General features: G+C 45.1%; 1 protein-coding gene across 4 annotated transcripts in view; it reads left to right on the top strand.

Annotated features, from left to right (window-relative positions):
• CNNM4 (cyclin and CBS domain divalent metal cation transport mediator 4) overlaps positions 1-26,662 on the top strand; it is a 938,359-nt gene that overhangs the window by 247,602 nt on the left and 664,095 nt on the right. The gene's annotated exons all lie outside the window — the stretch shown is intronic.

Below are 26,662 nucleotides of genomic sequence, written 5' to 3'. Positions count from 1 at the left end.
CGACCCATCCATGTAAGGGAAGTGTGACGAATCTGAGGATGTCGTCCCTTCTTCCCTGGGGATATCTTTCCCATGAGGCCTTGGCAATGCGTCCACGGTACAATAATCCCCTTTGGGGTGGTGTATCATGGGAGGATCACACGAGGAGGGAAGCCTGGTGGCGTATTCAGGTTTTGTGCTGCCCTAGGCTCAACGAAGTGCCCACAAGCCCCCAGGCTTGCTCCACCCCATTTTTCAGACTTCTCCCTCTTTGCCAAAACTTCACTGACTTATCTTATGGCCATAAAAGCAGAAATATCTAATTACAATAACATCTCACATTAGTTTATACAGGGAAGTGTTATGGTAAAATGTGGCACAATCCCATTCCTATTTCACACACAACATAGTTTAATAGGTAACCTCCTCACTCCACAAAATATTTGCCGGTGCTTGCTGTAAAATGGTGCCTGTTACCATAAGCACACTTCCTATCTGGTGCAATGCTGCCACCTAAAGGCCAGCCATACACAGGGAAACACATTTGCTGCAAAGTTTCTTTGCAGTAAATATCACATACGTTTCAAACATCCCTATGACCCCATACTCCCCAGCAAGCTTTAAGTACCATGCAGATGGTACTCGCTCTTTATAAAATCTCATCGCCTGTGTGAATGGGCTAGTAGATTGTGTGAGCCCTGTTGTATGCCCAAAGCCTATGACTTTGCAAGGTAATGGCACAGGCAATAGGTCATGGTGACTGCATTGCTAAAGGTGCTGTTTCCAGTCAGTTTGGGAGGAAACTACACCACGTTTGTGTTCACACATTTTTGTCACGTAAAATGACTTAATATGGTCTTTGATTTTTTGAAAAATAAATTCCATATTTGTATTTCGAATGGATTGTGTCCTCCCACGTATTTCTCATCTTAGGGTAATTATCTGTCCAGCTGCTTCGGAAAATGTTTTTGACAGAGGGCGCTGTGTGCAGTGTCATGGAGTCGATGTCCCTCGTGGTCCTCCGGTCGACGTCATCATCAATATAAGTAGCTCACGCAGCGCCCGTTGACTTCAGTTCCGTTTTTCCGAGCTAACACTTCCAGAGAATTACGGCACGCTTCAGTGAAATTGTGATTTTCGTTTGAAAAATGTCTTCTTCGTTGACACCATCGATGCCCAAGTCAGGCTTTAAGAAGTGCCAAGACTGTGTGTCGAAGATGTCGATCACCGACCCCTACTGCGTATGCCTGTGGTGTCTGGGTTCCGGGCACCGTACCTCCGACTGTGGCTCCTGTCAGGCGATGACAGAGAAGGCTTTCAGGGAGCATAAAGGTAAATTGGCGGTGGGGAGGTTATCTTCGAAGTCACATTCGAAGAGGTCAAAAAAGACAGATGAGTCGAGGGATTCTTCCTGATGCAAAAAATAAAAACGGTCGTGATCGAGAAGTTGATCGCACCATCCTTTGTAGTCTTCTCAGAAGAAGGCCAAAAAGAGGCATCATAGGTCACTTTCGACCTCCAGTGATTCCTCTACAGAGGTAATCGGGTGTCCTACGAAATCGGAGTCCCCTGCTAAATGGGACGCCTTTCGTAGTGAAATGCTTCGAATCTTCGAGAATGCGGCCTCGACCCCCTCGAAGGACAAGCAGAAAAGCCATGCCCCAGTTGCTACACATAAGGACAACAAGGGGAAGTCGATGATTAATTCTTCGAAACCGAGCTTGAATCCGGTTTTACGCTAAGTTCTTGATACAACGAGAAATCGTCAAAGGCTTGGACGAGTCAGGAACCTAGCCCATCTAGGGTTCTGTCGAAGAGGCACAAGAAGTCGACAACTTCGCCGACTCAGTCGGAGCCATCGACGCTGACTAAATCGGCACTGATTTCAAAGTCATTGTCGACGACTTCTACAACTACTTTGACATTGCCGAAGCCTGTAGAGGTACAGGAAAAGGTTTACAAACCATTACCTAAAAAGGACTATTTTAAGCCTGTCAACCATATACGAGGATCAACCTCCTTCTGATGAAAATACACCACCTTTTAGACTACAGTTTGGCTCCCCTAATGTGCCAGAGGAACTAATATCTGATGAGTCTTGGCTAAGAGATTTATACGATAACCTTCAGTCAGCCAGTGGGCTTGATACCTTGCCAAAGTTTGGCAAACCAGACCCAACTCAGCATGCTGACTCATATAGAGAACCTATGGCAAAAGTTATCGAATTTTTAGGATGCAGTAGGCCTACTCCATCTTTTGAGCAGGATGACATGACATGACAGACATCTTAGAGCAGGGTCCTCGGAAACACCCAATTTTGCCCTTTCATATGGCATTACAGAAAATGGTCTCTGCAAATTTTAAGACACCAGAAACTGCGGTTGCATTAAATAAAAACCTTGTGAGGAAGTACAGACCATTCAGCAGTGACCCAGAGTATCTCACTAAGCATCCGATACCAGAAGATGGTTCCGGCTGCTACATCTACCAAGCAGTCGGCTTACTCATCCATCCCTCCTGAGAGGGATGATGAGAGAGTGCATGCCTGGGCGAGAAAAGTTTTCACTGCGGGTAGTATTGCAGTCGACAAATGTGACTTTCACATTATCTAGATTTAAGTTTACCCTGTGGGACTGTCTTGCTGTGGCGGCTGACCACATCCCTGAAGGAGAGGAAAGAGACGGCTTCCTGGCAATCGAGGATGGTAAGGAGGCAATGGGTGAATGCCTCCAGTCAGGTTTGGATACTGCAGACAGCATCAGCAGATCCATGGCGGCTACCACAGTGTTAAGCAGTTTTGTGTGGTTGAGGAAATCCAGGTTTGCGCCAGATGAGCAAGCTAGACTACTCAATATGCTCTTTGACGGCTCGACGCTGTTTGGCAGCAAGGCGGATGAGAGTTTGGAAAAGCTGCAGACCTCAAAGGCGGCGGCTAAATACCTTCGCACCGCCATTAGACAGCCTCAACAACCCTATTCAAGCTCATCTTCCTGGAGGGGATAAGTCCTTTCCATTCTACTCCTCATTTGTAAGAGGAAGAGGACAAGCAGGTCAAAGAAGATTCTTTCGTGGTGGACGAGGGGGAGGTGCTAAGTCAGCCCAAGCAGTGGCAACTTACCTTCAGCCGCTGCTTCATCCGCCTCTAAACCACTCTGAGGCCTTGGCTGACAAGACCCCAGTGGGAGGCAGACTTACTCAGCATCTGAACGAATGGCGTGGCATTAATTCAGATGCTTGGGCATTGGAAACTGTGGGCCAAGGTTACTGCCTTTCTTTAAAAAAAAAAAAAAGGCCTCTAGATCATCCACTTGTGAACAACACTTTAAAAATTCCTGATCCGCTCCTTGTGCAGGATATTTTGACCCTGCTAGAGAAGTGCAACTGAACATGTACCTGTAGCGGAAATGAACAAGGCGGCGGACCCTCTGAGCAGGCAGACAGTCTCCCACGAGTGGGAACTAGCTCAGGAAGTCTTTCAAGAGATCTTCACCCTTTGGCGAACCCCTCAAGTGGATCTGTTCGTGACCAGTATCAACGGGAAGTGCAAACTGTTTTGCTCAAAGGAATTTCCTCCAAGAGGAGCTCTAAGGGGACGTGTTCGTGGTGGACTGGAAGTTTCCACTCCTGTACGCGTGCCCACCAGTCCCTGTCATTCATCATGTGATCAGGAGGTTGAGAAAGTTTGGGAAACCCATGATCCTCATTGCCCCGGATTGGGCCAGGAGGACGTGGTACCCGGACCTTCTGTACATGTCCATCTAACCTCCAATACGTCTTCCACAAAGATAGTATCTTCTCTCGCAAGAGGAAAGTCAGGGTCTCCATCCAGAGGTGAAGACACTCGGCCTTCATTCATGGTTTCTGAAAGACTAAGATACAAGGATTGTGACCTCCCGGATGACGTAATGGAGAATTTGCTTTCAGCGAGAAGGGCAGCAACAAAATCTTTGTCCTGTTGCTGTTGGAACAAGTTCAACAAATGGTGCAGGGATAAGAATGTGGATCCCTTTCTATGACGCACCTACAGTGCTTTCGCTTTGTGTTATATTTGGCCAATCTGGGGCTCCAGATTGGAACAATTAAGGGTTACCTAGCAGCGCTTTCCATTTTCAAGCTCTCTTCAGAGGAGTCTTCATATTTTAAAATCCCTCTGATTGTTCAATTCTTGAAGGACCTTACTAATGTATATCCACCAGTCCCATTCAATGTCCCTCTGTGGGACCTCAATCTAGTGTTAAAGTTTTTAACATGCATTCATTTGATCGTTTACACTCATGCCCTTTAAGACTCTTGACATTAAAAACTGTTTTGCTTATCGCAATAACGTCAGCCCGCATGGTAAGGGAGTTGCATGCCCTTTCCTGCAAACCCGCACATACAGTATTTCATAAAGACAAGGTAATTCTCAAGGTAAAGCCTTCTTTTTTACCGAAGGTAGTCTATGACTTCCACTTGTCACAAAAAGTTACCTTACCAACTTTCTATCCACCACCTCCTCCAGGAAAGGAGGAGGAGAGATTGCATAGTCTGGACCCAAAAAACGCTATCGGTTTTTATATATCCAGAATAGCTACATTTCGCCAAGATGACCAATTGTACTGGTCCCAAATTGGGCCTTGCGGTTACTAAACAAACCATATCCAGATTTATCATCCTGCCTATTGGCGAATTCTACAGATTAGCAGGCAAAGACCCGCCGGAATGCCTAACATCACATTTCACAAGAGGCATGGCAACCTCTGCTGCTCTTCAAAGAGGTGTCCCAATCAATGATATTTGTTCAGCGGCCACTTGGTCGTCTATCCATACCTTCGTAAGACATTACTGCTTGGATTAATCTTCACGTCAAGGAGGACAGTTTGCAAAAGCGGTCCTTCATTCCGCCCATGATTAGATCTAAATTTAATTGGTACTCCCACCTCCAAATTATTACAGCTTTGGGAGTCTATCATAAGATGAGGAATACCTGGAAGGACACAATCCAATTTAGAATTACTTATTCCTCATCGCCTACCCCGCCGTACAATTTACGTGTTATTACACTTAATGCTTTCTGTGAGCCTACAGTCTATGGTACGCCTGGTAATTCCTCTTCAGGAGGGGGGAAAAACAGAACTCAAGTCAACAGGCACTGTGTGCGCTACTTACACTGATGATGTCGACTGTCGAATGGAGGCCCTCGAGGGACATCGACTCGACGACACTGCACACAGTGCCCTTTGTCAAAATGTTTTTCCGAAGCAGCTGAAGCTGGAGAGATAATTATAAGATGAGAAATACGTAGGAGGAACATCCAATCAAAAGAACGTTATCAGGGGTCACTAACTTGTTTTTTAGTTTTATGTACAAACCTTGCTGGCCAGCAAAGGAGCACTGTACAAGGTTAACATAATCCTGGTCTCACTGTAAACTATGCAAACCAAACTCTATTAGAAAATCCTACTATTTCCATATAGTATTCACTTTGAAAACTGTCGTCGCCACATTCTTTTAAAATGCAATTCAAACGAAAGATTTCACAACTATCCCAGTAGCTTTTTGTACTAGTCACCATTGTTTCCATGCCAACAAGGCACCTTTGCTTACTAAACTAGAAAGGTGTGCATTCCACATTTCACAACCAAAAAAAGCAGGCTGCCATCTTGTAAAGTGAATACTTTGTACTCCATTCACGGGCGGGAGAGTTGGTAAGAAGCCTAAAACTTCATATTTCTTGGTAACCATCCGTTTCAAAAGGCTTGGATTGTTACACTGTTGCATTTGCATTTATTTTTTTCAGAATTAAACAGGTGCTGCTAAATCTTCCAGAATGGCCACGGTGGGCATAATTAGCCCTGCCATTGCGCTCGTAACTTGGCAATAATTATAAAGGAGCTGCTCTGCTAATTCTGAATAAATGAACCAACCATCGCTATGCTAACTGGCCATTTCCTTGAAAATTGTGAGAAATGCTGGGCATTGGAGGACAGTAGTGCGAGCACCGTGGGTTTTCATTTTGAAAACAAAACCTGGAAACGGTTTAGGTATCTGGGTTTTTGATGACCATGCCTAATATATGATAGCAATACAAAGGCATTTCATGTGAGCCCCAGAGGACCAGCGAAAAGGAAGATTACCCAGGGTTTTAGCGCAAATAGTCTAGATTCTATTAAAGACACAGAGGCGAGCATTATGCTTAAACTCTTCAATGCTACTTCTCATAGCAGCTCTTTTTCAAAACTTTCATTTACAACCAAAACAAAGCCAATTTATTTTTTCTTTTGTTCTTTTAACAAGTCAGAAAAGAGAAAAAATAGTCCACAAAACTACTCTCATCTGAGACCACCAATCCCCACAAGTCCCCAGTGATCCTGTAGTTTTGACCTTAGATCAACCACCAATCTTGGGCCAGCACTGTCCTTGCATCACATCCTGCCCAAACTCCTTCCTCTTTCTTTGATGTCTTGAAAAACGAATTATAATCCGTAAAAACTTCATCGCTCCAGCTTCCTTAGTTATGATGCCGTACTACCCCACTGAGGTGCTCTTGGACTCGTCTCCTAGGACCCAAACCAAAAACACATCATTAGGGTGGGAATATGCAGTCGCTGCCACATAATCTTGTAAATGATACAGAAGATCTTAACATCGACCAAATAATTTCACCAATCCCCCGTCCCCGCTGCGTACAACGGTGGGATAATGCTATTAGCGCCTGCTTACCCAGGCGCTAATATGTCAAGATCAGAGGCGAGCATTATGCTTGTTCAAAGCTTTCCAGCACCACATTGGCCACAGTAGAGACTGACTTGAAATAAAAAGTCTTAAACGGAGATTCCGAAGACCAGTCAGCTGCCTTCAAAATATCATGCAACGAAGCTTGCGCTGCAAACTGAGTGGGCCCCAAAACAATTCAGGTCTATTCCAGCCCAACACATAACCTCTCTCACCCATCTGGCTATAGTGGCTGTAGCTATTACATGAAAAGTCTTGCTGCGCGCTATCAGCAGCTGCTGAACCCCCGCTAGCCTAACGCATTCAGTCACCCTCTCATATTCTTTGATGCAACGCGCCACACACAACTTAGGCTCGCTCAGGAAATGGGGATATGAAATAACTGTAGATGCGTTTTTAGGTCTCTGTACAATCTGGAAGGCTATTCCCTCCGGATAGACAATCTTTCTGTTAACATCTAAGGCCTTAACATCGGAAACTCTCCTGCAGGAAACCAAACACAAAAGGATAGCTAGCTTGCCCGACAGTTGTCGTAATGACAAGGACTCATTATCTGGCCATTGTTTAAAGAGCTGGAATACCACCTTGCCGTCCTACAGCACTGCGTACCTGGGGACCGGTGGTTTGCGCATCTTTATCCCTATTAATAATCTGATAACTGCTGGGTGCTCTCCAATAGGTCGGCCCTCACAACTCTCATGGCCTCCGAAAATCGCTGATCGATACACACCCAGCGTATGAAAAGCTCTCCCTCTAAGTGACAACCCTGCTAAAAAATTTAGCACGTGAACTACAGGTGCCGAAATTGGATGAACACATTGTTGTGCGCACCATTCTTCCCATCTCGCCCAAGCTGTTTCATAGCCCCTAAGCGTGGAGGGGGCCCATGACTCTCCGATACAGTCTGCAGCTTCCCTCAAAAGACCCGGCAGCTCCCATCATCACCTGAAATTCTACATGCCAGCAGCTGCAGGTCCCCCGTTTTGACTAAGGGATGTCTCTGCCCTCTTGCGTCGCATAGAAGGTCTGCTTCCTACGGAATAATTCTTGGGAAATCGGAGGAAAGTTTTATCAGAACTGGAAACCATGCTTGTGATTTCCAAAGCGGCGCTATCAGTACGATCACTGCTCGTTCTTGGCGCACCTTTTCTAGCGCTCTCATTAACATAATGAACGGGGGGAAAGGCATAATGAAATGCTCCCACCCTGCTGTGCAGAAACACGTCCGTTCCCACAGCTGAGCGTTCAACCTAGAGTCGAAGAGGTCTATCTCCACTGGGCCCCACACGCTTTGTAATAGAGCAAAAACTTGTCTGTTCAGCATCCAATCTCTTGAGTCTATACCTGGAGTTCCAGTCTGCAATCGCGTTTTACTTCCCTGCAAGGTACTCCGCTTTTATCAAAAACTTCCTCTGTAGGCAACCATGCCAAAAATCCTTTGCTATTTCTGCTAACATTTTGGACCTCGTTCCTCCTAATTTGTTTATATAGCGCACTGCTGAGATATTGTCCATCCTCAGCAGAATGCAGCAATTCACTCTGCCTTTGGCGAATGCCTTCTCCCTGAATTACCCTGCTAGCAGCTTTAAACAATTTAAATGAAGCTTTAGCTCTTCTTCCGACCACCTTCCTCCTGTCTGCAACTGCCCGCACTTGGCGCCCTAAACAGACCTGCTTGCGTCCGATTCTATGACCAACTCTGACACATCTCCAAAGATGGCCCTGCTGTTCCAGGCCTCCATATTCCTCAGCCACCACTGTAGCTCTACTCTCCCTTTTTCATCTAACTGTACCAACTGGTGATCTCACCTGCCCTGCAAATGCCTGATCTTCAGTCTCTGGAGCGCTCTGTAGTGTAGAAGCCCCAGAAAGATCGATCGATTGAATGGAGGCTGCCAGAAGCCCTACTATTCGCACTAGACTCCGAAGCAAAATATGCGACTTTCCCATCACTGTCCTTAATTCCTTCTTTATACTCTTCATTTTCTGCTGTGGCAGCTGCAAAGTGGCCTCCTGGTGTCTATTACAAACCCCAGGAATTCCATCCGTTGCTTCGGACTGGGCTCGGATTTCTCCAGATTAATCAAAAATCCAAGAGAGGACTGGAGCATGGTCACCCACAGCACTTGCTCCTCCAAGGCTGCCTTGCTCTGTGCGAGCACTAAAATATCGTCTAAGTATATAATTATTCTGATGACCCTGATCTCTTCCGCAACTGTCCTCTTCAGTATTGTGAAAGCACAGGGGCGGATGCTAGGCCAAACGGCAGGCACGGAAAACACAAACTCTGTCCCTTCCAGCAAAACCGGAGATAGTCTCTGAACTCTCGAGCCACTGGAATGGTCAGATACGCATCCTTCAAATCCACCCTTGTTAACCAGTCTCCCTTGTGTAACATGTCTCTTAGGAGGTGAATGCCCTCCATCTTGAAGTGCTGGTAAATCAGCCATCCGTTCAATTCTTTCAGGTTTATAACTGGCCTCGATTTCCCTTTCCTGTGGACCAGGAACATATTGCTGTAAAACCCCAAACATCCGTCGGTTCATCTTTCTATCGCTCCCTTTTGCACTAGCGCTAGAAGCTCTTTCCTGAGGTGCAACTCCTCGTCCCTTGACATCTGAATGCTTGTCGGAATGTGGGTCTGCTGAGGGGAACCTACAAACTCTAAATTCAAGTCTATTATGGCCTGTAACACCCAGGCATCTCCTGATATGGCACACTACTTGCTTACATGCAGAGCAGTCCTCCTGAAGGGGCCCCTGAGGGACCCTCGAATGTGGAAACAAAGCACAGTTACCACACACAAACTGATACGCCAGACACAAGGTTGTATTCCCAAAAGCTAGGGTTTATTGTAAAGTAAATAGTCTCAGTTGGCCAACTGGTTGCACGCCCCGCAACGTGTGTCTAACAGACCTCGGGAGACGCAAGAGAGCGAGACACAAACATCAGTTACATATATACAAAACTAACATCTTACAATCAGTAGTGTCACATCAAAAACCACCCCTTGCACATCTCCTTTGAACTGAGCACGATGATTGATAATCGTGACGAGTATGACACCTCAAACATTTGTTTTGGCAACAGTTCGCAATTTTGTAAGGCTGCAGACATAAGTCTTTGTTGAAAAGAACAGAATGCTTCTGTTCTCGCTAGCAAGCTGTATGTGGGGGGGGGCACATTCAAGGCCTTCCTATCTCCTAGTTTCTACTTTCAACTCGCTCTCCAGGACTCTACAGGGCTCGAGAAGGGGGGCAGCAAAGAAGAACATAATTCAAGCAATTTAATGTTTGTTCTGAGACTTTTCACTGTGTTTTCGAGACACACTGGCACATGTGGGCTGATTAGGATGCCTAGCTGCCCTCTTTCAAGTATAGCGCGCGGGAGGAGACTGGGTATTTCTATCAGGGTTGCTACGTTATGTTTCAGCATATTTCCCTTGGCCTTGCATTGCACACTGGTAAAGCAGAATATCATGTCAGCGAAGCATTTAGAACAGAAAGCAATAAGCAAACGTTAGAGAAAACAAGATGGCGATTTCTGTCACCTTAAAATGGCCGCACTTCGGTCAAGCTTATGATTATGTATTACTAACACTAAGAGCATGAGACGGTTGGTCTTCGGCCAACATAGTACATTTCCCCATGATCGAGTGTCTGTTTTTCTGGATCGACAAACCCTCCTTTTGGCCGTATGCCAAACGTCTCATCTGTACATTGCATCCTCTTCCAGCCACGTATCTGTTTCAGATTCTGATTCTGATTCTGAATCAGGCTCTGAATCTTGCATATTTTTAGTTTCCTCCTCATTGTCACCTATGTCAATGGACATGAATTCTTTCACTGTCTTTGCCTCTTCTCTACCAAGGATACTTGATCTACTAGTGCTCTTTTTCTCTATCATCTGTACACATCTTTCACTAATTTCGGTGCATATCACAGTTAGGCAGTGTATGCAACAACAACATGTCATGAATATCCCTAGCACTGCTATCAGAAGCGCAAATAGTTTCCATCCCCATGAATATAATAATTCCCAGAACCAGGAACTTATATCCCAACCCCTGTCTTGTGTATGGAGTTCAGAACTTTTTCTTATTGCCTCGAAAATGATGGGAGAGGAGTCGTTTACAAATACACACCACACTGATCCCACGATTTTGCAAACACCACCACGATCAACCAGGATTACATCAAGAGCCATTCTGTTTTGCAGTGTCATCAATCTAACCCCTTTCTCCTCCAACGTCATGTTGTATATTATATCTGTTGTTCCGTTTATTGGTTTTTCTAAGATTCTGGATAATCGTCGAATATTATAGGAGTTTATTGCTTGGGCCAAAAATGGTATAAATGATTTTGCTACATCTACTGCTATTAATCCGTCTTCATTACTTCTTCGTGGCGTAGGTCTAGATAGTTTGGCTATGTCTGTTGTTTCTAAGAAAAACACTCCTGGGAACAGTAGTCCTAAGTAGCATGTACCTCCCCAGTTTCTAGGTAACCAAGGATACGCTTTATCTCCACATATGAAATACACCAGGTCACCTACATACACTGGCTCTAATCCCTATTGATAATCGCTGTATTTATCCATCTAGTGAATGTCCCTACGAAATAAGATCCCTTCTTTTTAAACTTCTGATCTTATGCGAAATACGATCACAGATGACTTTTCTGGTGGAGACAGTCTATCTTGTGGCATTGGCTTGGGTGTATCTTTTGGTGTTATCATCCGTGCTTTATGAAATATTGATCAACCTATGGGGTCTCATAATAATTTCTTCAAATTCATTCATGTTTGTGCTATCTAATTGACCCGTTTCACTTTTATTCCATTTTCCATAATACAATGTACTCGATATACTGCATGCAAAACTTAATGTCAGTGGGTGCACGTACCGACCTATTCCTTTGCCACCGTGCTGTGGCAAATGAGCACACACCCAACAGTTGTTCTTTTTCAAAATTGAATGTGTCATGTTCATAATTTGCAGTAATGTATTAATTCCATAACCCTCTCTGTCTCTCTTCCATTGGGGACAGAGTGTAAGTAATTACATAAACAGGGCTTTCGGTGGTGTAGATGTTCCTAATTGGTAAGAGAATTTCTAAAGGGTGCATCTCCTCAAAATACCACAGTACCAGTGCTGTTATTACTGGGCCCATTATGCTCATTATGCACATGATTATCGTCAAGGTCAGCATGCAATTCTTTCGGTAACTTGTTTTATGCAATCTTTGAGTTTCTATGTTTGATTCATTATCAGCATTGTCAGCAATGGTGCAGGAGGGGGCAAAAGATGGTTCTGGCATCTTCTCTCATGGTCCTTCTTCCTCAGCTATTCTCGTCGTGGATATCTCTCCTGGCGGCACTCGTCCGAATGTCAATGAGTTTGATAAATGTCAACTGTCTATTCTGCCAGTTCTCAGCAGCCTGGATTGCTTACACGTTGGGCAAGATCTCTTATGCTTTAGTATACTGCTTAAAGAACTTCAGAGCAGTTATCAATTGCCTTCTATACCATGTGCGCCCCGCTTATCCGCACAGGTTCAGGACACATGGATTTGATGTTAGCACCGAGGAGTCTCGCTTTTGGGCTGTCTGACTTGCACAACCCTCACTTTGCTCTCCTCTAGGCCTCCGGTTCCTACCTCATTCGAGAATAGGAAACGGAGGCAACAAAAGATTGATGAAACGAAGATTTGATCACTCCTTTTTCCGACTTCGTAGATTGTACCGCCTTGCTCCTGGTACCGTGTGATCAACGAATAGTGAAGGTGCACTTCAGGACTCAAGCTTGGAGTCAGCCTGGGGCGCAATGACAGATGATGATGGGCGCCCAGTCGACGATGCAGGCTGTGGCGCAACAGAGGATGGTGGGCGCCACAGAGGTATTCGCTTGGTGTCGGCCAGCAGTGATGCAGAATCTGCTGGACAACTTTGGGGCATTCTTTACCCTTCCTCTTTTATGGCAATCTCATCAGGCTTTGTTTCAGAATCGGGCAGTTTCTGTGGCAAAGAACTGGCAATTGTTTCTTTCGTTTCTGGAACCGCTGTTTCTTTCTGGTCGCCTCGATCAGTCAGTTTTTCAGATGGTGACTGCACCTTTTTTGCATGGGTGGCGTGGATCTACGCTTTACGCCCATCCACACGAATGGCCGTCTGCGTTGTCAGGAGTATCAAATAGGGACCACGCCACCTGGGTGCCAATGATGTTTTTCGTTCAAAATCTTTAAGCAGCATCCAGTCACCTGGCTCCAGTGCGTGTTCCTGGCCAGTATGTCTGATCGGTAGCGCCTCCTGCACCTGCTGATGAACCAAACACAATTTTTGAATCAGGAGATTACAATAAATGCTGAGCACTGGGTATTCAACTTCGTTCAGTTTCTTCGGCTGAGGTGCACACCAAACATTTGTCGGTCTCCCCATGACCATCTCATATGGGTAGAGCCCAGTTCTCACCTGCACAGATGTTCGCATGCATAATAGTGCTATTGGTAACGCATCTACCCAACTTAACTTGCTTCCTGCATATATCTTGCTAATCTTAGATTTCAGGATTCCGTTGTGGCGTTCAATAAGACCGGCCGACATCGGATTTCTCAAACAATGGAATCGCTTATCGATCTGGAGACCTGTACAAATGTGTAGTACTACTGCACCTACAAAATGCGGACCATTATCTGACCATATGACACGGGGCAGGCCAAAACGGGAGAAATATTCCTTTAACATCACTTTTGCCATGCTTATAGCAGTGCAGTCTTTCAATGGATATGCTTCCACCCATTTGCTGAATGCACATATAACCAATATGACATACTTCAAGTTTTGGCATCTCTCCATTTCTATGAAATCAAAATGGATCACCTCAAATGGCATAGAGGGAGGGCCAAAACTGCCTGTTGGAGTCACCGTTCCCTTCCCCACATTGTGTTGTAGGCACGTGATACAATTCTGTACCAACCTCTTGGCATTCTTTTTTATGAGTGGATTTTCCCAAACTGTGGCTAGATGTTGAATTATTTTCTTTGCACAGATATGAGTGGGGCTGTGAGCCATTGTGACCATTGCATTTACATAGGCATTTGGCAACATCCAATTCTCGCTCTTCTTGTCCACCCAACAACCCTCCAGATCTAATTCTGCAGAGCCCTCAGCCCACCCTTGGATTTCATCTACAGTGGCTTCCGCCTGCATCTCTTTGAGAGTAGCAATTCCATTCTCTATCATGCAGGGCACCTCTTCAAACTGTACTCTAAACATCTTTGTACTCATATCATTGGCTGTTTGTTTTACAATTCTGTCTGCAAACGCGTTTCCCTCTCCCACTTTACATGTTACCTTTTTGTGCGCCTCGCATTTCATTATTGCTAGGGGCTTTGGACACGTGAGTAAAGACAGCAATCGTACAATCAAAGGACCATGTTGGAGTCTAGCCCCATGTGATGTTAGGAAACCTCTCTCAGCCCAGAGTCGGCCAAAGTTATGAACCACGCCAAAGGCGTACTGACTGTCAGTATATATATATTCAAGCTCAGATTCTCAGCTATCTCACAAGCTCTGGTTAATGCTATTATTTCTGCTGCTTGTGCAGAGTTGTAAGGGATTCTTTTGCTCTCCACAATACTCTTTTAACGTGGTGATGGCATATGTGGCAGTTGTAGTGCCGTCAGGTAATTTAAAGCAGGAACCGTCACAAAACAGTTCTCCATCTGGTTCTTTTAGTGGGGTATCACTTAAATCAATTCTCCCTTTTGTTTCTTCCTCAGTAACCATTAAACAATCGTGGTGGGGGGGGGTGATTCATTTCCACCACGGTTTTCCCTGTGCATTGGCATTAATTATGCTGGATTCAAAGCGCTACACCTCAAAATTTGGATGTGGGGTGCAAACAACACAATTTCATATCTAGTCAATCTAGCAGAGGTGAGGTTTTGCGTCTGCGTTCTATTGAGTAGAATGTCTATGGCATGTGGCACCATCAAAATTAAGGTGTGCCCCAATACTATCCCTTCTGTTTGTTTCACTGACGCAGCAGCCGCTGCAACAGCTCGCAAACATCGTGGTAGTGCGCACGCTACAGGGTCCAGCGCAGAAGAAAAATAGCCGCATGGCCGATTTCTTCCACCTTGGTCCTGTGTTAGAACTGCCAACGTGCAGCCATCATTTTCATGCACAAACAATTTAAAAATCGTTTCGTAATTTGGTGTCCCCAAAACTGGAGCAGAACACAATGCAGTTTTTAGTAAGTCAAACGCTCTCTGACATTCTTCATTCCACTGCAAGGCATTCACAACATCTTTCTTTGTCAATTCCACCATCGGCTTCACAATTAAGGCAAAATTCACTATCCATTGCCGACAATAAGAAGCCATGCCTATTATAGCTCGGACTCCTTTTTGTGTTTTTGGAATAGCTCTCTCCTTTTTGTGTTTTTGGAATAGAAATGCTCTCTATTCTCTCCGGTGTTAGTCTTCTCCCTTCTTTCGAAAGTAAGTAATCCAAATAAGCCACTTCCTTTCGACAATACTAAAACTTTTTTAAGCTGGCTTTGTGGCCATGCGCTGTTAAGTGTGTTAATAGTAAAATGGTACTCTTTACAAAACTCCTCTGTCTCTGCTGCGATCAACAGATCATCTATATATTGTAGCAATATTCAACCTCTTGGTAGCTCTAGCATATCTAGTTGTTCTTTTAATGCTCTGCTATAGATGCTAGGGCTTTCTGTGTAGCCTTGAGGAATGCACGTGGAAGTAAACGATCGCCCTCCTAGTGTGAAAGCAAACAGATATCTACGTTGTGTACTGGAATACTGAAGAAAGCATTTTTCAAATCAATAACACTAAAATACTTTGTGGAAGCTGGGATCATTGTCAAAATTGTGGCAACATCTGGAACCAATGGGAATTGGGGATCTACTACCTTGTTTAGTGCGCGCAAATCAATTATGAAACAATATGGTACCTCATTACCTCCTTTCTTATACACCGGAAGAATGGGGCTGTTAGATATGCTGCCTGTAATCTCTTCAATCACTCCCAATTTGACCAAATCAGACACAATACTTTTCAATCCTTTCTCTCCGTCTGCTGAAATTTTATACTGTGGAATACGTGGCAATGTTACTCCCTCTTTCAATGTAATCTTCACTGGCTCTATCTTCAAGCATCCCACATCATTATCATCTATTGCCCATATACAAGTTGGCACGTCGCTCAATTCTCCTGGCAGAAATTCTGACACTGGTACATTCTGTGGTGAAATAGTTAAAAACACTCCATCTGGTGTACAGTGAATAACTGCACTCAATTTTTTCAATAAATTTAATCCCAAAAGATTCTCCCCACAATTCCCTGTTAACAGGAATGGACAGTACTCAGTGAATGGGCCTAATGTTACGGCTACTGGTTGGGACACTGGATTAATCACTAGGGTAGCTGCGAACCCTACTGAAATATTTTTATGCCCTGACAGTGGTATCTCTGGAACTAAGTGATGGTCTATCGAGCACTTTTGTGCCCCCGTATCTACGAGGAATCTACGCTCTTCATTCCTGACTTTCATTTCTACGTAGGGTCCTTTCTGATTCACGAGAATAGATACTTGTTCTGACCCCTATCTTGGGCTGTCCTATTGGGGTATCAACACATCATCTGAAGTGTAGTCACTGTTATTATTGTAGTATGCACCCGTTTAGTATCAAAAACGTTCCCACCTCTTCCTCTATTTCCATTTTGCATACCCTGATGATTTTGATTCTGTGTAAAAGTAGTTTGATTCAGAGTCTGGCCTTGATTCTGTGCTCCATTCCCTTGTCTATTCTGGTGCTGCTGCATATGGTTTCTGTTGTGGCAATTTTTTCCTGGGTGCCCTCTGTGCTGTCTTCTCTGACCATACCCACCTTTATTTTTTAAATGTGGACATTGCGCTCGCCAGTGTCCTTCCTCTCTGCAATACGCACATTAATTTAATCCCAAGGGCCCTCCGTGCATATTCAAATTACTCCTGCTCTGTGCATTTCCCCTTCCCCTGTTGTGTCCTGATACTTGCTGGAGCAACACCCCTACTATCGTCCGCAGGGCTTCTATTCTTATTTGCAAAGGATACTCATTGCATATCTCATTTATCTCCCCCATGGAAGTCCTAGGGCTCGACATCCATCTCATTGTCTCTCGTATACACACTCGTAGTCTTTGTCTATCACCTGTCTGCCCTGGTGGAGGCAGGAATCGCTGCTGTCTATTGGGTACCGTTTCTTTCCTACCCCTCTCAATATCTTTCCTACTATACCCTAGTGTGGCAAGTATTCAGAATATTCTTCATCAAGTTCATTCTTAAGTTCAAAAAGTCCGTCCACGTGCTCTTTATTTCTTCATCTCTCTCTCTACAACGGGCTAATGCATTCAAATCCAACAATCGCTGTGGCGGCAACTTCCCAATTAACTTTTTCCATTGTGTCGACAAATATTCCCCCATGCATTCCAACGATACCTGTCTTTCAATGCTTCTCCTGAAATCATACATCAACGCTAGCGTGGCCGCCTCATCATTCTTGTCTTTATACATTTCCGCCTGCTCTTGCAACTCTCGCTTTCTCTCCTTGCTGATTGCGCTGCGGGTCACTCTCACACATTCACTTTGTTGAAGTTCGCTTATTGGGGGGAGCAGTCGGGACGGAGACACCCTCTTGGGCGGGAGTGCGGAGGGGGCAGTGTAAGCGAGAGATGTCTGTTGGGGCTGTGGTAATTGTGAAACACTCGGGGCGGGCTGACTAGTGGGCGGCGCGGTTACTGATGCAGCCTGTGGGCTGTGCTGGGGTTGGGAGGGGTTGAGCAGCAGCTACTGACGTAGTCTTTTTAGTTTCTACGCTCGGGCCTTGTTTCGTTTCAGTTAATATTTTATTTATCAATTCGTATGGTGAGTGTAACTCTCTTTGTGGATATATTTTCTCGATATTTAACTGGTCGCGTCTATTTGCTTTCCTCAAGCTATTACTCCACTCCTCCTCCTCCTTTTCTGATTTCGATTTATGCCTGCGCTCATGTTTCTCTCTACTTCTAAATCGGACCATCGCTTCCCTCCTCCAGACTGTAAGGATATCCAGTGCTGCGGGGTGTGTTTTTTTACTTATCAAAACCTTTTCCAAGTTATCTATTTGGTCCATCTCAAAACTCCCATTCCTCGGCCACTGAAGATCTTCCTGCTTTCTGGCTTGCTTATGCCAAATTTCACGAAACATTATCGCTCCCACACCATATTTCACATACATATCATAAGCCGGTATTCGCCCCGGAGGTGCAACCTGACCAGTTTCCAAAGATTGTCCGCCGCAGCGGAAAAACCCTGCTAGGGTGGACAATACCCCAGGCATGTTTTAATCTTGCCCTTGGTTAATCAAACTCTGGGTGTTTGATTTTGCAAAATCAACTCTCAACCAATATCAGGATTACTTACGAATCGGGGCACAACTCACCTGATTAGTCAATTTGTCTTTCCAAGACACAATTTGTCCGTCTACACACGCAACCAATGATGTCGTGTCTGCGTATCTCAGCTCTGCCTCGTTTCGGGACCCTGGCCTCTTTGTTCACTGGCCGGGCACGTCGATCAAGGATCAGCTGTGTGCAGATCTGCAGAAAGGAGTCTCATCGCTTACGCAGGGGCGCCCCGAACACCTCTTGATCCCGGCTCGATCGCTCCCGTCCTCACCATTCTTACCACCTTCCTTAGTTTGCAACGTACACGATGGAACAAGTGGGGGAGGGTCCCTGTTCGGGCGCCATCTTGAAGGGGCCCCTGAGGGACCCTCGAATGTGGAAACAAGGCACAGTCACCACACACAAACTGATACGACGGACACGAGGTTGTATTCCCAAAAGCTAGGGTTTATTGCAAAGTAAATAGTCTCAGTTGGCCAACTGGTCTCACGCCCCGCGACGTGTGTCTAACAGACCTCGGGAGACGCAAGAGAGCGAGGCACAAACATCAGTTACATATATACAAAACTAACATCTTACAATCAGTAGTGTCACATCAAAAACCGCCCCTTGCACATGTCCTTTGAACTGAGCACGATGATTGACAATCGTGACGAGTATGACGCCTCAAACATTTGTTTTAGCAACAGTTTGCAATTTTGTAAGGCTGCAGACATAAGTCTTTGTTGAAAAGAACAGAATGCTTCTATTCTCGCTAGCAAGCTGCATGTGGGGGGGGAGAGCCACATTCCAGGCCTTCGTATCTCCTAGTTTCTATTTGGGTCCTGGGGGTCAACCCGCTCTCCAGGACTCTACAGGGCTCGAGAAGGGGGGGCCGCAAAGAAGAACATAATTCAAGCAATTTAATGTTCGTTCCGAGTATTTTCACTGTGTTTTCGAGACATACTGGCACCTGTGGGCTGATTAGGATGCCTCGCTGCCCTCTTTCAAGGATAGCGTGCGGGAGGAGACCGGGTATTTCTATCAGGGTTGCTACGTTATGTTTCAGCATATTTCCCTTGGCCTTGCATTGCACACTGGTAAAGCAGAATATCATGTCAGCAAAGCATTTAGAACAGAAACAATAAGGAAACGTTAGAGAAAACAAGATGGCGATTTCTGGCACCTTAAAATGGCTGGACTTCGGTCAAGCTTAAGATTATGTATTACTAACACTAAGAGCATGAGACGGTTGGTCTTCGGCCAACATAGTACATTTCCCCATGATCGAGGGGTGTCTGTTTTTCTGGATCGACACCCCCCCCAAACCCTGGGGTACCCTTCACTCTGCATAAGGCTGCGTTGTGCTGTCGGAAATTTCCTCGGCACCTTCTTCCACAGGGACCTCTCCCTCTTGCGGGGAAGAAGGCGTCCTGTTGCCGGTTCTCCCAGGACTGCGTCCTGGGCTCTTGAGGCCGTCTTGCGAAGGCACGACTGGTTGCGCGGCCTCTATGGCGACCGGTCCCGGCGAAAACATGCCCAGGGAATATTTTGCGCATAGATGATTGGGTCTTCTCCAGAGACGTGTATGTTCCGACGAATCAGGAAATCTCCTTGGCGAACGCCTCCCCAAATAACATGTCCTTTGCAGCCTCGCCTGCCTCGTAATTGGTGAGGTCTCCTAACTTGCTGTCAATCTTCAGCAAAAGACTGCTGCGTCTCTCCGCTGAGAGCGCACAACTGGCATTGCCTAAAAAGCAAACCACTCTCTACGCCCATTTGGCCAGCGTTTGTGGATCTACTGGTTCTCCGGTATCCCTGTAACCTTTCTGCCTGGTCCATGATTTTCACAAGGGTCCCTGCACATCGAGAACCTTGTCCTGGCAGGACTTCCAGGCATGGTCAACTCCCCTCCTGACGTCCTTCGTGGCCTTAGTCACAAAGGTGACCATCTTACGTATCCACGGTGTCATATACTGGGCAATGTTTGGACGGCAGCCATTTCGTATACTTTGGGTGTCTAATACTATCCGGATCAAACATGTCTTCCATGTCACCCCCTTCCTCTGGACTCCTGGGTCCTTTGCTGCTTCTTTCCACCTTCTCCTCCTCTAGGAGGACCTCCTCGACCTCGTCATCCTCTGCTTCCAAGGATTCTTCACCTTCTTCGGCTTCCCCTGTATTTAATAGCCCTGGGGTAGGGGGTACGAGGCTCGGCACTGCTGTTCTCCCTAAAAAAGCTTATCAAAGGTCTGGCAACCTCCCGGAGCTTGATCTGATTCTCCTGTCATCTGACCTGGGGGAGGGGGGTGTGGGAGGGGTGTAGAAGAGTGGGGTCTCTTCCGGGTCTTGTCCACCCCCTTAAGCGCTGTCAGCTGCTTCTTTTGCAGGCCCTGAGAGGTTCCTTCCCCAGGGCTCCGCTCCCTCTTCCTTCTTTTAGGGACCTTAGTCGTTATGAGGGATTCTAGCACTGCTAGGCGCTCATGAATCGGTCTTACCCCTTGGGACACAGCTACAGCTAGAGAGACGGGTCTCTGTCTCCGTCCCACTCCTCCTCGCTGTACTCTGGAGTGGTTGTTCCCTCCTCCATTCTGCCTGTGTGGAGGAATATCCCTCTTCAGTATACTCGTCCCTAAAACCGTGAAAACTCTTTATTTTATTTTTTCACTTTTCTTTTCACTTTTCTTATGTTGTGCCTGGGTTGCCTGTGCAGAGGGCTGCTAAAGGAAAGGATCTCCACGATCATACCCCAGTTCTGCGAGGCGATGTGGACAGAGAACTCTCTGATCTTGCTAATCGAATAATTTTCGTTTGAACAATGACTTGCGCATGCGCGATACTCATCCCGTGACGTACAGAGTGACCTGGAAGGACCTGCCGCTCCTATGCAGACGCCTGAAGACTTATGAGGGAAAGCATCGGTCACCCAAGAGCGAGCAGGATGACTCGCGGTCCCAGGGGCTCTTCCTCCAAAGAATCCGCTCACAATGTTGCACGCGAACCGCACCCGATCGTTCCACGGGTCTCCGCACCTGCTGGCAATGACCCTGATCTGAAACACTTGTGTATAGGCGCGTTATAAATGCCATATCCTATCATAACTATGCACTGATCAACACAAAGCATACAGTAAGACACCACTTATATTATAACAATCGTGTCCTTTGTGCCGCGCTCTCGCAATCACAATTTCACTTAAACACGTTTCAGCTCATATGAAAGGTGACTTATCTTTAGAGAAGCAGCAAAGAAAGCGGAAGGACTTCGGGCAGGATGTGATGCAAGGACAGTGCTGGCCCAGGATTGGTGGTTGATATACGGTCAAAACTACAGGATCACTGGGGACTTGTGGGGATTGGGAGTCTCAGATGAGAGTAGTTTTGTGGACAGTTTTTTCTGTTTTCTGACATGTTGAAAGAAGAAAAGAAAAAAGAAATTGGTTTTGTTTTGGTTGTAACTGGACATTTTGAAAAAGAGCTGCTATGAGAAGTAACATTAAAGAGTTTAAGCATAAGGCTTTCCTCCGGTCTTGACATAGAATCAGTGCAATACCCACTGAGCACATATTGGCAAAAGCTAGCATACGGTGTGAGAGCACCGGGGGAAACTGATTCCAATGCCTGGCACATACAAAACCATTGTTTTTGTCAATGCTGGTTTCATTGTAGTGGGAGAATCCACAAGCACTGTTCTTGTACAAGGTTCCAATACCTTACTTTTTTGGACTCCCCTCATCTTTTCACCAACTTCACTTTTCCTCTTCCCCATACTGCCAGTTAAACCTTATTTAGTGTTTATTTGTGACCTTCTTTGCATATGGGCTTGTGTTAGTATTCAGGCTCTGTTTCTTGTTTTCTCCCTTGACATTGAGGAAATACTATTTTGCCAGTTTATCCTGAAGTGGACAGCTAAGTCTTCTCTCACCTTGTTTATTGCTTTTGCTTTTGTTTTAACCAATCTGTATTTTTGGATGTTCCAGTAGTGCTAATGGGGCAATATTAACCAAGGCGACAGGCTGACCCTGTTGGTAACGGTCTGCCGCCCAAGTTAAGAGCCCGAGCGAAGCAAGGGTCCCTTAACAAGGGCGGTGGCACGTTACGAAGGTCGGCCCGCTGCCGAGGTTCATATCGCCATTGGCACCTGTGTAGTTCCCTACCGGGTGCTAATGGTGATTTTTATTTTTTTAATTTAAAAGAGAGGAAAAAAAGAAACATACCTTTGGCGTCTTGGCGCTGCGTGCTGCTGCTGTCAGGGAAGTCCCTTTTCCAGGTTGATGACTGTGATGTCATCAGCATGGAAAACTGACTTGGCTGACAGCAGCACTGATTGTCGTCGAGCCGCACACCAAAGGTACGTTTCTTTTTTTTCCTGTCTTTTAAATAAAAAAATCACCATTAGCACCCGGTAGGGAACTACACGGGTGCGGAGTGGTGAAGGGGGAGCGTGGAAGGGAAGGGGGCGTTGGCTGCCCAGGCAGCACGGAACGTGGGCTTGTACCAAATTGTACCAGGCCATCTGAATGGGCGCGCATATAAAATGGCCCATTCATGTGTCCCTTGTGGATTGGGCTGCTCTTTTTTTGGGTGCAAGTGATGAGATGTGTTGACGCATTTCATTTCTTGTGGAAAAAAAAAGTTGAGAACCTGGCACCCTGAGTATTTTTTTTTTTAAACAGTAAGCGATAAGCTGGAGGGTCTGGTCAATAGCATATAAAGGGCCTGATCATGAGTTGGGTGATATCACAGCTGTAATACCTCTGGGATGCCACCCAACGTTAATTGCTTTAGCGCCACCTGGTCCAGCGCTATTGGCACTGGATCATGGGTTGGGCGATAACAGGAAATCCACATTCGACTCAATTAATGCACGCTTAGATTGCCTGCGGTAATTGCGCAGAAAACGGGGCACTAAATGGAATAACACAGCACATTTAACGCCCAACTTGTGATCATCAGGCCAGCCCTTAAATGCGGCGGTATTAGCGTTACTGCCGCCTAACTTGTGATCAAGCCCAAAGACTGAGAATATCTACCTGTAAAGACTTCTTTGACAAAGGGATGGAGATTCTGGAGGAAATATGTAACAAATATGCCCCATTGAAACTAAAGACCAGGACATCTAAATCCTGGTTTGGCCCCGAGCTTGCACTGTTACGGAAACAGCTTTGCAAAGCTAATAATACCTGGAGATCTGCTAAGGCTAATGACGATGCTGATATAGCAAAGGCAGTCTTAAAAACGTATAAAGTAGCCTTCTTTGAGGCAAAAAGGAACTTTTTGCATGAAGAGATTAAACAGGATGGGAACCAGCCCAAGGCTATATTTGAGGTGGTTTCAAGGTCTAGTAATCCGGTACCATAGCTCCTTTTCAGGAGCAGGCAAACAAATTTAACTGCTTCTTTAAAGAAAAGACAGCTATTATAGGACAAGGAAGATCATCCAGGTTAGAGGAGAGTATAGGGGGAGTAAGCAGGGGGAGAAGAAGCAGGGGAAAGCAGTTTTTCCACTTTCAAAAAGTGGATGAAGAGGCAATCTTCGCCATCGTCAGTCAACTGAAGCCCACCAATGACCTCTCATGCGAAATGCCGGCATGTGCAGTCAAACGATTGGCGAGTAATATTACGCCTTTCATCACTACCCTTGTGAATAAGTCACTACAGAGTGCCAAGTCCCTGGATCCCTAAAAAGAGCATTAGTGAAGCCACTGCTAAAGAAATCTACCTTTGATCTGGAAGTGATGAAGAATTACGGTCAGTGGCTAACCTGATGTGGCCAACAAAAATATTGAAAAAGGTGGTTTGTAATCCATTTCAGGCATTCATGGACAGAGGGAAAGTATTGGACAATCTACAGTCGGGGTTCTGTTCCAATCGTGGCACACAGACAGCCCTCCTAACTGTACACGACGACTTGCTAAAGGCTGCGGAGAAGGGAGTGGGGGGGGCGGTCAACAGTGTTGTTGATGCTGGACCTATCTGCAGCCTTTGACACTGTGAACCACCCAATTATGGTACAACGTATTGGGCACGTTGGAAAAGCGTCAGAAAAGGTGGTAAAATGGTTTCAATCATTTCTTAAAGATAGATCTCAGAGGGTAATACTGGATGGCTTCACCTCAGATATGGTGAAGCTGGAATGCGGGGTGCCTCAAGGCTCCGCTTTATCCCACCTGATCTTCAATCTGTACTTCCATCAGGTCTTTAAGATATTTGAAAAGTATGGTCTGTGATTTCATTCATACGCAGATGACACGCAGCTATACATCGAGATTCAGAACATTAGGCTGTTTTTAAGATAATTGATCAGTGTATGGAAGAGCTCAACGAGTGGATGACTTATAACCATCTACAGTTGAATGCAGCCAAGAAAGAGATTATACTGGTTGGCCCAAATGACAAAATGTTACTAGAGAGACAGAGCCACCCCCCCACACTGCTGATCTTTGGGGAACAATTGCAGTACTCAAAAAAAAAAAAAAAAAGAACCTGGGCAGTGATACCCAGGTAGGGGCAAAGGGGAGAGCAGTCTATTATGCATTGCGATCACAAAAAAATGTGCTCCCTTTTATTCTAACAGAAGATAGGGCAGTAATGGTGTGGGCAATGACTAACCCCCACCTGGATTACTGGAACAGTTTGTTAGCAGGAATCCCATTAAAACAAGTGGCTAGACTTCAGAGAACTCAGAACGCGACAGTTAGAGTAATAGGACATCTCGGGAAACGGGATCATGTCATCTGTTCAGAGATCCATCCACTGGCTGATGGAGGATAGAATTACATTCAAAATGGCCTGTTTAGTTTTTAAATGCCTGAGAGGGCTTGCACTCGACCTGCTTGCTGATAAAATCCTGATATACCACCCAAGAAGAAATTTGCATTCAGAAGATAAACTCCTGACCTGCGTACCACAAACCAAATGTGTCTCCAGAGGTGATAGAAGATTTTGACTCTTTGGGCCTAAGGTCTGGAACCAACTCCCACTGGAGATCAGAATGTGTGAGACACTAGACCTCTTTAGGAAGAGGTTGAAAACGTTCCCATTTAAGTAAATTGAAGCTCCAACTTAACCATAGCACCCTAATCCTGCAGTTCTTCATATTTTCATGGCTACTGGTCATCTACGCCCGAATACGGTTTGCTCTGTCTGGTGCGCGTAATACATTTTTCAAAATCAAATCAAAATCAATACAATATAGAGACTTTACCTTATCTGTGATCTAGCCTTTTGATAAAAGAATAAGTCTAGGGGAAAGGAACTCTACCCCAGTCTTGTAACTTTGTGGTTTTCGAAAACATTTTTTGATCACCTTACTACCAACTAATCTTGGATCTTTTTGTTTTATTGAGAACATCAAGAACATTGTTTTATTTAGTAAAGAATACCCTTGTACAGTTATCTTAGAATGAAAGGGGTATCTGATTAGCAGACCCCACTTTCTGAGCCCTGTCTAACTGCACCATTTTCCATTGATAAAAATAAAACCAACCCAGGCTATTCCACCCTCACAGATGGCATTCTGTCACTCGGTTCTTATCCTAGGAAGGTGGCTTCCTGTATCTCTATCAGATTCTTGTCTGCATGTGGGCTCAGCAATGTCCCCCTTGTACGTTTTTATTGTTTGTTTGTGTGCTTTACGCCATACGAGGAGTCATGTCCCCTAATTTTGATGTTTGCTGGGTTCCTAATCAATTTTAATGCAAGAGCATTTTACTCTCTACGTTTTTGGAAATTGGGAATAGAAGACCATTTCAAGGATTTAAAGAGTACTCCTTGACTGGGCTATTCTTAGGAAAGTACAATTGGATTTTATTTTGAATACTATAGAATTTATTTCTTCTAACACCTTAATTATTTGTGCCCAGTACATAGCATGAATGAAAATGTGTTTTATGTTTCTCTTGTATGTTGTCTTCAGGTAATACAATAGTAGTGCCCTGTGTGGCATGTGCTTCTTATGCTTCTTATCTGAACACATAAACCAGAGTGCAGGCAGCAGCAGCAGCAAGGGGCAGAAACATATTGGTTAATCTCTGTTTTCTTAATCTATTGTTGTTATTTATTTTAAATCTGCACTTTTGGCCATTGTCCTTTCATACCATGACACTGGTATACAACTGAAAAAAACAAATTAAAATATTAGCAAATGCTCCCAACCTTTAAAATAACAATTTAATAATCCTAGAATTCAAAATGCACGTAAATTGTCATTTGAAATCTAATCAGCACAAGCACAGATAAAGAAATGTTTAGACAAAAAAGTCGAGGTCTGTGGGAAATCACTTTCCATCTCTGTGCTTGGCACACATAGTTTAGCAAATGCCAAGGTGGTCTTAATAAGCTGTGACATCTGAGGGGAAAAGGGGGCTGGAAAGGGAAATTTTAATGTTGCAGGTACGCAGCACTTTCTTCAGCAAAATATTCTCCTCAAGCTCAGGATTCTAATCTTTTAATTTTGTGCTCAGAAACCCGAAGGTCACCATGTCCACATCCGGTAAGTCTACTCCTGGCTCATTCTTTTATTACTATTCTTTTGGCCATTTGG

The sequence above is a fragment of the Ambystoma mexicanum genome, chromosome 10 (genome assembly GCF_040938575.1).
Source record: "Ambystoma mexicanum isolate Mex_15411 chromosome 10, UKY_AmexF1_1, whole genome shotgun sequence".
NCBI lineage: Eukaryota > Metazoa > Chordata > Amphibia > Caudata > Ambystomatidae > Ambystoma > Ambystoma mexicanum.
Note: the sequence above shows the minus strand (reverse complement) of the source record. Positions and strands in the feature narration are given on the sequence as shown.